This window comes from Bison bison, unplaced genomic scaffold (assembly GCF_000754665.1).
Source record: "Bison bison bison isolate TAMUID 2011002044 unplaced genomic scaffold, Bison_UMD1.0 scf7180017864029, whole genome shotgun sequence".
Lineage (NCBI taxonomy): Eukaryota > Metazoa > Chordata > Mammalia > Artiodactyla > Bovidae > Bison > Bison bison.
Genome location: NW_011494601.1, coordinates 2,555,040 through 2,567,138, shown reverse-complemented (window position 1 = coordinate 2,567,138; position 12,099 = coordinate 2,555,040). Strand labels below are relative to the sequence as shown.

The following is a 12,099-nucleotide window of genomic DNA, read 5'->3' as shown; positions in this document are numbered from 1 at the left end:
TTTTTTTTTTTTTTGCCTTCCCTGATCTTTTCTTTTTTATTTTTTATTGAAGGATAATTGCTTTACAGAATTTTGTTGCTTTCCGTCAAATCTCAACACGAATCAGCCACAGGTATACATATATCCCCTCCCTTCTGAACCTCCTTCCCGTCTCCCTCCCCATGCCACCCCTCCAGGTTGATACAGAGCCCCTGTTTGAGTTTCCTGAGCCATACAGCAAATTCCCATTGGCTATCTATTTTACATACGGTAATGTAAGTTTCCATGTTACTCTTTCCATACATCTCACCCCCTCTCCTCCCCTCTCCCCATGGCCATAAGTCTGTTCTCTATGTCTGTTTCTCCATTGCTGCCCTGCAAATAAATTCTTCAGTACCATTTTTCTAGATTCTGTATATATGCGTTAGAATACGATATTTATCTTTCTCTTTCTGACTTACTTCACTCTGTATAATAGGTTCTAGGTTCATGCACCTCATTAGAACTGACTCAAATGTGTTCCTTTTTATGGCTGAGTAGTATTCCAACATGTATATGTACCACCACTTCTTTATCCATTCATCTGTCGATGGACATCTAGGTTGCTTCCATGTTCTAGCTATTGCAAATAGTGCTGCAATGAACACTGGGATATGTGTGTCTTTTTCAATTTTCGTTTCCTCAGGGTATATGCCTAGGAGTGGGATTGCTGGGTCATATGGTGGTTTTATTCCTAGTTTCATACCGACTCTTTAGTCACCTGTGGGCTCTGGCTTCCTGGAACCCATGTTCAAATCCCAACTCGAGTTGTGCATCCATGGACAAGCCAGTGAACCACTCGGGACCCCAGTGACCCCATCCAGTAAACAGGATTGATGACAGCTACCTCCAAGGGTTTCTAGGAGGCACACATAACCCTTTATTTCCTGCCTGGCACTGGGGAAGTGCTCAGTATAGGATGATGGTGATGATGGTGATCATTAGTTCTTTACACGCTACCAGGAGGTAAGACAAGCAGCAGAAAGCCACCTGCTAGAGCCCGAACTCTGCCGTGTGCTGGTGGGGTGATCAGCTCGCAGTCTCGTTTCCACTGTTCAGAAGAGGAGACTGACGTTCGGCACTTTGCCTGGTCTCCTGCAGCCCGAGCTTGTGCACGGTGTGTCCGGGGAGCCCTCAGCCCAGCCTGGGCCAGCTCTCTGGAAGCCCAGGGAGGAAACGGCCCACCTCTCTCACCTCTCCCACCTCCAGTTGACAGGAACCAGATGTCTTGCCTGGCTTCAAAGCAGACGCGGCCCAGGCCCCCTCCTGGTGTATACAGCCTCTATTTATAGGAGTCACGGGCTCTGGGCGGCCAGGCACACTGGAATTCAGCAAAGGTGGGGCCTGCTGTGAGGCTGGCAGGGAATGGCCGTGAGACCCTTCTCCCGGGGCCAGGCCAAGGCTAGAAAGAGGTAGCTTCCCCAGGGGCTGATGGCAAACCTGGGCACGGGGCTCAGGCTTACTAGGCTCCAGTTCTTGCGCACACCAGTGGGGACAGTTCTTCTGGATCCCCTCAGTGTAGGAAGGGAGGGGAGTAAGCTGAGAGCTCATCCCAGGGAGTCAAGACACCCCTCCTCCAGCCAGGACGGAGCCCACACCTCGCACATGTATGCCTCTGGAGATCCGGCACTTCCCTGGAGGACACAGCCCTCACTCTTCTTGGCTCTCTGGACACCCTGCTCTTCGACCCTGGCCCAGCCCTTTCCCTCTCTGGGCCTCTTTGCTCTCTGGGATCTGGAAGGAAAGACAGAGACACGACAACCAGGGCAGCTCAGGCCCAACACACAGTCAGTCCTCAGTGACTCTGCACTGAACTTAAAGGCTCCTGATGACATCTTGGGCTTCCCTGGTGGCTCAGCTGGCAAAGAATTCACCTGCCATGAGGGAGACCTGGGTTCAATCCCAGGGTTGGGAAGATCCCCTGGAGAAGGGAAAGGCTACCCACTCTAGTATTCTGGCCTGGAGAATTCCACGGAATATAATTCATGGGGTCACAAATCTCTGCTCTACCACTGCACAGGGCCACTGTGGAAGATCCCACACGAACCTGCATCCAGTCTGAGGGCAACTTTCCAGCTCCCTGAAAGGCAGAGGGTCCCCCATCCTTGGGGGAGCAGTACGCGAGCCAAGACAGGACAACCTTAAGGGATGTGGGGAGAGTCCCAGCGGAAGTGGGATTAGATGATATTAGTCACACAAACTGAGCACTTCAATGTCCCTGGCGCTAGAAGCTTTACGTGTGTTAAGATAACTAATGCTCACCACAGCTCTATGAGTCACTGTCCCCATTTTACAGATTAGATCAGTGTGTTCAAACTTCTTTGAATGACCCGGGAAACTTTTAACCAATACAGTTTTTCTGGGTCCCACCTGAGACCTATCAAAGCAGCCACCAGGGACTGAAGGCCCAGAATCTGCTTTGCTTCACTGTGGTAGAATATATGTTACGTAAAAACCTATCCTTTTAACGATGTTTAAGCGTGCAGCTCAACGGCACTAAGCACATTCACATTATTTATAGGGCAAACATCACCACCATCCATCTCCAGAAATCTTTCGTCATTCCAAACTGAAACTCTGTCCCCATTAAACACTAACTCGCCACACCCCCTTCACCCCTAAACCCAAGTCAGCATTTTTCAATCTCCCATGGAAGGTACAACCTTCCTAGCCCTACCTGGCCTTGGGAGCACCAACCTTGGGACTTTCCAACCATCAAGGTTTCTCCTTAGCTTGTCTCTAGGCCTCTCCCCATCCAAACTGGTCTGGGGGAGGGCAGTGTCGCCCCAGCCTCCCAGAGAAAAGTTCATCCAAACAAGAGACTTGAAGTTCCAAATGGTGTGACTCATTCTCATGACTGGGAAATGCAATTTCACAAATAACAACCCTCTTATTATTTTTTTTTCTTTCTTTCCTTTTTTCTTTTTTTTTTCTTTTCTTTTTTTTTTTTTTCTGGATAAGATTTAAGCAAGTCCACAGGAATCAGGGCTGTTTTGGCAGCAAATTGTCAAGAGGAAGGGGAAGTTTGGTGGGTGCCAGAAACTGCACTAATTATACCCTGAAAAACCTCTCCCCCATCTTGTGGCCACACACCCCTGCCCACGGGCAGCCCCGCGGGTATCCCTGGGCAGGCAGAGGCCTCTGAGTAGGCTGTCCTCCCCCTGGCAGCTTGACACCCCTCCCACCGCCTCAGGAAGGTCATGGCTTTGTCCCTCAGGAGGGTCACACAGGCAGCTGTGGGTCAGAGGAGCGGGGCCAGGGCTCCCCTCCCCGCTGCCTCTCCCCATCCAGTGTACACTGGCCTGGCCCTCACAGCTGCTCCAACGGCCTTCCCCAGTCCCAATTCAAGACGACACCAGGAAAAGACGAAAGGAAGGAGCAGCCAGCCGACCCAACCTCATTCTGAAGTCACGATAGAGAAAGTGAGGCCAGGGGCACAGACCAGGGCACGCAGCCAGGCCTAAGGGCCAGGAGTTCTGCTTGCCGGCTGGCTGGAGGGGCGGGTGGGGCGGCAAGCTGTTTCCTCTCTGAAGCCCTGAGGAGCTCGGCCCATGGAGGTAAAAGGCGAGCCGGTCTCTCAGCCGTTTCCATGGCCTGTGGGGACTGATTGGAGCAGAGGCCAGGACATGCAGAGCTCCCTCCCCTCTGCCCATGGAGCTGGGTCCCGGGCTTTTGGATTCCCCACATGTAACAGGGAGCAGGGAAGGAGGGCAAACTTTAGGATCTCTGCAGGCCTGCTTTTTTAAGGTCCAGACACTCAGGTACTGAAAGATGTCCCCAGAGCATGGTACACAAGAGGGCACTTCATTCACAAGGGCACCACCTCTCCCAAGTCCTGCCGCTCATGGCTGGAGGGCAAGGCTGGGCAGGGCTTCCCTTCATCAGTCAGCCCCTAATTCTACAACAGCGAGGCTACTCCCCTCGGTGTCCCACTGGCCACTGCTTTTCTCCCTCCAGGCCTGCACTTGCTGTCCACCCCTGGGATGCCCACCCTGGATCCAAACCCTCCAGCATCTGGTTCTTGACCTGGTTCTGACTCCAGTGATATGGCCAAGAAACCACCCCTTCTTCTTGCTCAGGCCTGGGCTCCAAGGGACAGTGTGAAAACCACCGGCTCAGGTACTCCCGAGGTCCCACTGGCTACAGAGGCCCCAGCCCCCTCCAGAGGCCTTCCAGACCTCCTGACCATAGCCTTGTGCTGCGGGCTGGGATGGGGACTCCCCTGCCCTGGCCTGAAGGAGCTCTGAAGTCTGTCTCTCATCTCTTTATACAGAGATACCTCTTCATCTCTCCATAGGGCAGAACATCCCCAAAGGCAAAGATTCTGCTATCTTCCACTGCCCCAGAGACCAGACTCCAGTGCTCTTTAAGCCCCTGATAGTCCTGCATATAGACAGTCACAGGCAGGAAGAGGGCTCCATTTGACCGATGGGGGTATGGATGCTCTAATACCTTGAAGGATTTAGCTCAGGGTCTCTGAGTTCCCATGGACTAAGTCGGAGGGTGCTCTCACCCCAGAGTTTGCTGCTCTGGCTGGGGGGTGAGGGCAGCCCCACTAGAGTATGGCTCTGGGTCATCTAGGTCCAAATGAACAGCCTTGGGGAGGAGACCACCTCCTTCCTCCCCGGGTCAGTGACCCCAGCAGCGAGCAGGAAGTGTGGGATCCTTAAGCCACATGCAGGGAACAAAGCATCAGATTCCTGTCCATGGCTGGAAGTTCTCCAAGGTTCTGGCTCGACTGTTGGGGAAAGTTAGATGGGAAGAACTATGGTTTATTCCGAGCCCACTTGTGTCACATACTCGACTGGATCCTTTCCCTTTCTTAGACTCATACCTGCCAAGAACACTGTTCGGATGGGCCTTGTCTGGCCGGTTTATAGAACTGGGAACTGAGGCTCAACGAGGCTGAGTAACTTCCCAAGGAAACACAAGCAGCACGTGTCTGAGAGGAGCTTCGCAGCCCGATCTGCTGGCCTGTTTTACATTTCAGCTCCCGAATGGCCTCCAAGGCTTGTCTTCCCCTACAGGAAGGGGAGCCACCTGGCAAGGACCATCCTCCTTGGCACAGAGGCCCTGTGACTCCACACTGCCAAGCCCCTCAGGCCTGGTGAGACAGAGTACCAGCTTCTCTGGGTTATGTGAGGGGCTCGGGCCCCAGGGTTTGTGGTTCTGCTGAGGGTACACAAGGAGAGATTTTCAAGCCCAAGTCAACCTGACCAACTGTGCTTCCTTTTGGCCACCATCCCCAGGACAGAAAGAGGGCACAGTGGGAGAGGCAGGCAGGAGTCGAGGCAGGTGGGCAGGAGCTTCTGAGGGCAGCCAAGAAGAAGACGAGATGGGTGCAAGAAGAGAAGAGGGGACAGCTGGCAGAGGTGGGCGCAGCACCACAGGTAAGCTCTGTGCAGAGCAAATGCGGAGTCTGCTGCCCCCGGGGCCTGAGAAGGCCTGAGAGGAGGAATCCTCTGCTCCTAGGTCCCAGCTCCGTGGGGGTTCTTCCATTCTTCCAGCAGCTGAACAACCGCTTCCTTATCCCCAAAGCCATCCCTGTCCACACTGCTATACACACACACAGACATGCACACACATGCACGCCCACACTCCTCTCTTTGGAACAAGAAACCATTCATCTCACAAATGACTCCACCCCTTCTCCAAGGAGATCTGCACTTTTTCACCCCTAGGGTCTATCTGGGGCTCCAGCCCCTGGGGTCAGATACATACACATGCTCACATACACACATACATTCTATACAAAAAGCAGGGGTGGATATGGGCTGGGCTCAGGGATAGGAGACTGCCATGGCCAAGGATGGAGTGGGCCAATGGGAAAGTGAAGTCAGACCAAGGGTTTCCCCAGCTGTGGTTAGACCCCAGTTCTGCTCCTATTTCCAAGGTCTGAAGATGACCTGTGGGCCAAGAATGCAGCAGTGCTGACCAGGACAGATGCAGCAACCCTCCACTCAGGACCCCCTAAGGGCACCATTGCCTCCTGGAAGTCCATTCACCGGGGGTGTACAAAACACAGCCCCCTGGATACAGCCAGAACTTGATGGGAGATTCAGATTTCAATAAGAAGGCTGTGTTCTTCTTGGTAAGGGGAGTTGGGAAAGAGAAATGGGAAAAGAAAGGACCAAGGGATGGAGAAGCACAGTGACAGCAAGATGGAGTGGAACAGACCCAGGGGAGGGTCCCCCTCCCCACTTAGTCTCTCCTGTTCCCCTGCAGGTCACCACTCACCTGGCAGGGGTTCACATTTCATAGCCACGTGCCTGCTGCCCAGCTCCCCAGCTCAAGCATAGGCACTGGCTCTTGCTTCTAGACCAAATGCATTGAATGAAAGCAGAAAGCATGGATCTGAGAATCCGAGGACTAGACGGTCCCTAATAGTTAGACAGTCTGGGGCACCACCAAGGCTTGCAGCCTCTACAGCAAGGGGCCTGGATTTGAGGTCCACTGTCCACATGATCCCCCTGAAATCATGTGCAAATGCAAGTTGTGTGTGCATGGACAGGTGTGCTGTGTGCATTGCACTGAGGAGAGGAACTTGAGCTGCTTTCAGATTCTCAAAGAGGCCCACAGCCAAAGAAGGTCAAGAACACTTCACACACCTAAACTTCTGCTGGGACACCTCTAGGCATGGGGTTTCATGACTCCCACATCAGCTCTTTAAAATTTATCAAGCAATTCATAAACACTTCTTCTGTGAGATAAAACAAAAGGCTAAGAGGCTGAGGAAAGTGTTCCCTAGTCACAAGTCTGGGGAAGGAAGAGGAGGAGAGAGTCCAAGTCATCCATCCACCCATCCACCTAGCGAATGTCAACTGAGCACCTAGTCTGTCCCAGACACTGACCAGGCATCGGATGCTGGGATTACCAAGTGAAATATGACAGGATTCCTATTCTCAGAGTGCTGACAGCAATACCGACTGTTCAGACATGCTTTACCAGAAGCATGCACCATTTCTCTGTCACGGGACATGGAAGGAGGGAGGTGTGTTCCCCATGGCATTCAGGTAAAGCCTTCAGAGAAGAGACATCCTCTGGGGCCATAAAGAAGTAAGTTGGAATCTGTCAGTTATACAAGGACAGTCCGCAGCATTAGAAGCAGTGGAAGCAACAGCAAGTGCAAAAGCTTAGAGTGAAAGCTTGGTGCTTAGTGTTTTCAGAAACCTCAAGTGAATCTACATGGCCAGAGGAGGGCAGGATAAAAATTATACATCACAGCCACCACCACCCCCACACATACACACAAGAGACCAAGCACCCTGAGACACACCCTGGAGCCCTGATCCTCAACTGATTCCCTGACTTTATCTTCCTCCTCTTGAAGAGCCTTAGTTTCCCCATGTGCATAATGGAGATGCTGCAGCCAGTGGGTGCTACGAGACAGGAGTGCTAGGAAGTCCTCGGTGTCCATCTCCTCTGCCTCCCCCAAGCCAGGCCACCCTTGGACTCATGCCCCACAGAGTCCCAGGCTGGAGCAAAGACATGACAGAAAACCCAGGACCCATGAGCAATGCCTGCCACTCCTCAGAAGGTTTGGGATTGGGGACAAAGCAAGTGAGGCACTGAAGCCTGACAGAGCACCCTGGTTAATGCATGCCCCATACTGGCACCCAGGGCACGATCCAGGTGAATGCCACCCGCACCAGCAAGGCAAGCCAATGGGACAGCTGTAGTCAGGATGGAGGAGACTTCTAGGTCGAGCTCTGCCACTGACTTGCTGAGTTACTAATCAGACCTCTATTTTCTCTTCTGTAAAATGGGGCCATGAAGAAAAGATGCCTAGAATAAAGCACCACCTCCCAAAGTAAGGGACGCTTCTCCGTAGAGTCTTTCTCTTGGTGCTGACCGCGCCTGACTTTCTGTCACTGCTAATTCCCTATTACTAATGCTGCCTGCTTTCCTCCCTTCCACCTGACTCAGAAGGTCCATGAGGTGTGGTCTCCCTCTGAGTCTAGGCCCGCCCTGTCAACTGAATCTGACAGAGGGAGGGTCACGCCATCTCGGCCAACAGGCCCTCGAACGACGGTCTCCCTTGTCTGAGTCAGAGCTCAGCTTTCCAGGGCTGGCCAGAGGGAGCCGGGCAGCTTCCCAAGCTCCCAGCTGGGCTGGAACGGCTGTTCCTCCCAGGCCCTGGGGCTGCCCCCCACCACTTCACACAGACCACAAAGGCTGCTGGGAACAAACCTCAGCTCCTGAAGCCCATTCAACCCGTTAGGCAAACTCCCACCTTCAACAAATAGGTGGCTTTGTTCTACACATCCATGCCAGTCGGGCAGCCCCTCGGCTCAGATGCACGAACGGACAGCAAAAGTGATATATCCAAACCTTCAGAAGACTGTCAATACCTGCTGCTGCTGCTAAGTCACTTCAGTTCTGTCCGACTCTGTGCGACCCCATAGACGGAAGCCCACCAGGCTCCCCCGTCCCTGGGATTCTCCAGGCAAGTACACTGGAGTGGGTTGCCATGTCCTGCTCCAATGCATGAAAGTGAAAGGTGAAAGTGAAGTCGCTCAGTCGTGTCCGACTCTTAGCAACCCCATGGACTGCAGCCTACTAGGCTCCTCCATCCATGGGATTTTCCAGGCAAGAGTATCGGGAGTGGGTGTCAATACCTAGGACCTTTTAAATCAGGACACTGTGGTTACCCCCTCAAAGGGTTCTAACAGCCTCATGTGTGTAGGAGCCTGAAGCCCTGTCTGGTAAGCCTCATGAGACCCTTACTGCTGTTCTCAAATCTCCAGTGAGACCAGAGAGGCAAAGAGGAGGGTGTCCTCGGTGCTACGAAGATAGCACTAGGACCCAGGAGGGCATCTGGGTTAACAGCTGCAGGAAGAGCCTCCCACGGGTTGAAAATATCCAACAAGGAAGAGGTCTGCTTTGATGGAGCACGCCCTGAACTTGGAGGTATTCAGAAGAATGTCGGGTTGAGGAAAGGTTAGCAGGCTCTGTCCTGCAGGACTTCTCAGAGCCTTTACTGTGTTAGTGGGCAGTATGTGTCTCAAGGGAAGGATACTAGGCTGTGTTCCCCAAATGTATTTGACTCCAAAGCCCGTCCCCTCAACCTCCACAGAGCATCACTTGACAGCTGAGCCACATCTTCAAGCCACATCTGGCCCTGGAGGAAGAGGAAAAGAAAACAGCTGCCCTAAACATCTGACCTGGAATGGGACAGCTCTGTCTCCCTAAGAGGGTGCAGGAGCTACCCAGGAGGGGCTCTTGGCATCACTCGGAGGTGCTTAAGCACTAATTCTCAACATGAGGGTAACTCTACTTTTCTGCAGGTGGAGTCCCACAGCCTCCACACTGCTGTGAATTTAAATTCCAAACAAAACCTGGCAGGGAAGACCCCCCACCCTCATGCCACCAACCCCAGCTGCCTCTAAGACCTGCCTTCCTCGGGTACCCGGAGAAAGAGAGGAAGGGCATAGCCAAGGGCCTCACAAATTTCCCTCCAAAGACATACATTAATAGTTGTTGCCACAGATCAGGGTTGAAACAGGGGTTCATTCACAGGGTCTAGTTTCTATACCCAGGGGCCTTTTTAAGAACTGCACCAAGTACCTGTGTGTGCTTTGGCCTGGCAGGCTTACCACACTAAGAAGCCGAGAAAACCCCCACAAGCAACCACCCCCTGGTGCCAGTTTCTGAACTTGCCCATGAACTCCACCATCTCCCTCTCTGCTCCCGGAGCCAGTGCTCCACTCAGAACCCTTGGCTTATCTTCAGCTTCCAGAGCTGAGGTTCTAGGGGCACAATGGGCTTCTGTGCCCCCATGTCCTCAGCCCCCACCCCCGCCCAAACCGCAGCTGCATTCATGGTGTTCTGCTATTGTGGTGGGAGCAGCCTGGGGGTGGTGCAGGAGGGGGTGGGCTCTTGGCACGGGGACTGGCGCAGACAGGCCATGGTCAGTGGTCAGCATGCAAGTCACATCCGCAGGCACTGCCACTGGGCCTGCCAGGCTCTGCATGGAATGGTGACGCTCCTGGGGCCCTGGGGCCCTTCGCAGAGTTCCTGCAGGCCCACACACAACTTGCTTCCTGTCGGACAAGCCCCTTGGTGGCATTCAGGTGGGGGGTATTTTTTCTTGCCTTCTCAACCAGTTGCTATTTTGGAGCCATATTAGGTCACCAGCTAAGCCCTGGATGCAGGAAAGGCCTGTCCCTAGAAGCACAGCTGGGGCTTCAAGAGGGTTTAGGAGGCGAAACGGGTTGGGGGGAGGTGGTGAGAGCGGGTGAGTCTGAAGCCAAGAGAGTCTTCCAGAAGTCAGCAGACACAGCCTTCCAGCCCCTGCATGGAAGCCACTGGCTCATGAACATAGGAGAAGCCCCTCCTTACTCTCCCAACTCAGCCTGTCTGTAGGTACATCTTCTCCTGTACAGCTCTCAAATCCCACACACATCACCCTGGAGGACAGCAGAGATTACATGTTACAGATAGGTAAACTGAAGCCCAGATAGAGATGAGGGTTCTTCCAAAGTCAGATCATGAGAGAGTGTTTTCCACCATTGCTCTAGATAACCTTTACCAGCTCCTTCTACACTGGCCCTAGCAAAGGAATGTGCCCCTTCAATGGGGACACCGAGGTAAGCAGCTAGCAGAGGCTGCTTAGGGACCCCCACTTGATCTGTGAACCATGGTCTCCCTTCTGCCTTTGGGTTCCTACAGGATCCCCATGAAATCACCCACCATTCACACAGTATCATCTTATCTGTCTTCTAATCTGGGGCCCCCATGGGACTCTGGTGGAATCCCCAGGGGGCCACGCAGAGCTCAAAAATGTTTGGTAAGAAAGCAAACAACTGACAAGACCCAGGCACTGTCCTCCAAAGCCCCTGGTCACAGAAGCCAGTTCCCCGAAGAGAAGGCAAAGTCCCTTGTAAGAAAGAAAGATTTCCAGCCAAGAACAATTCCTCAGGTGGAGAGAGTGCTTTACAGTTTACAAAGAGTTCTGGAATATGAATGCTGTCGCCTGGCACCAAAGGGTGCTTTCCAGATTCATCTCCCCCAGCTATGCCTGACAGATCAATACAGGTCAACCATCCCTTCTTTTTGCTGGCCTGCCGTCGGCCCATCTCTAGGCCTCAGGCCAGCAGTTCACATGGCCACGTCTTCCCTAGTCAATAATGGCAGAGGCAAACACATTATGGGGTCACAAAGGGCGACCCTCTGTCTTTCCCACCTCATCACCAGCACACTGGTGTATACACAGGTCTTCTCCCGCAAACTGGTAAGGGACTCTGACTCTCCTGAAACTAACCAGTGTGCCCTGGTCTAGAAGACAAGTGCCCCTCCCGTGGGTCCTCTTCCCGGGCCCCTCCCTCTGCACTTTTGCAGAGGGAGCTGCCAGAAGCAGAGTGAGGGAAGGCCACAGAGGGTGTCTGCGGTTCTCACATGAGGCAGGAGTAAGTGAGAGTGGGGCCCAGGAGGAATCCAGCTGAAGGGAGAGAGGATGGTATCCAGGAAGGCTCTGAAGAGCTCTCCAAGGGACTGGGAGGTCCTGGCAATCTGGGTATTTATCTAGCTGGGGAAAGATGCAATCTGGGTATTTATCTAGCTGCCCGTCTGACTTTGTAACTGAATCCATCCAACAGGCAGACTTTGCAACGGCAGCCGGCCCAGGTTTATGGAGAAGGCACTGGGCAGCTGGAACCTCTCCCCCTATCGAGCCCCCTCCCAGGAGCTCAAGAGATTTCCCTTTCATTTCCTTCCAGGCTGGAAGGGCGGGGGACAGCACAGTCTGTGGGGTCAAGCCCTCAAAAACCACTTCCTATGTGGCTGGGGGAGGGCGAGCGGCTGAAGAGTGTATTTGGGGGTCCCTGCGTGAGAACAGCAGAAAAATTCTGCGGGTCAGTCACTGCTCTTCAGAGTGCCCTTCAGGTCGGAAACCACCGAAGTCGGAGGAGAAGATTTCAGGGCCCTCCGGAGGAACTCGGAGCAAATCCACACTCTCCGTCCCAGCGAGCGGTGGCCAAGGGGGGGATGGGGTTGGGCGTGGGAAGGACATTTGGAAGGGGCTCCCCGCACAAGCCGCGCCCCGGCTGTCTGGAGACAATCCGGAACCCACCCACCCGGTCG

The 12,099-nt window shown here is 53.5% G+C and overlaps 1 protein-coding gene across 1 annotated transcript in view; it reads right to left on the bottom strand.

The window, feature by feature from the left end:
* Nucleotides 1–12,099, bottom strand: part of ZCCHC24 (zinc finger, CCHC domain containing 24) — a 73,188-nt gene that overhangs the window by 54,410 nt on the left and 6,679 nt on the right. The window lies entirely within an intron of this gene.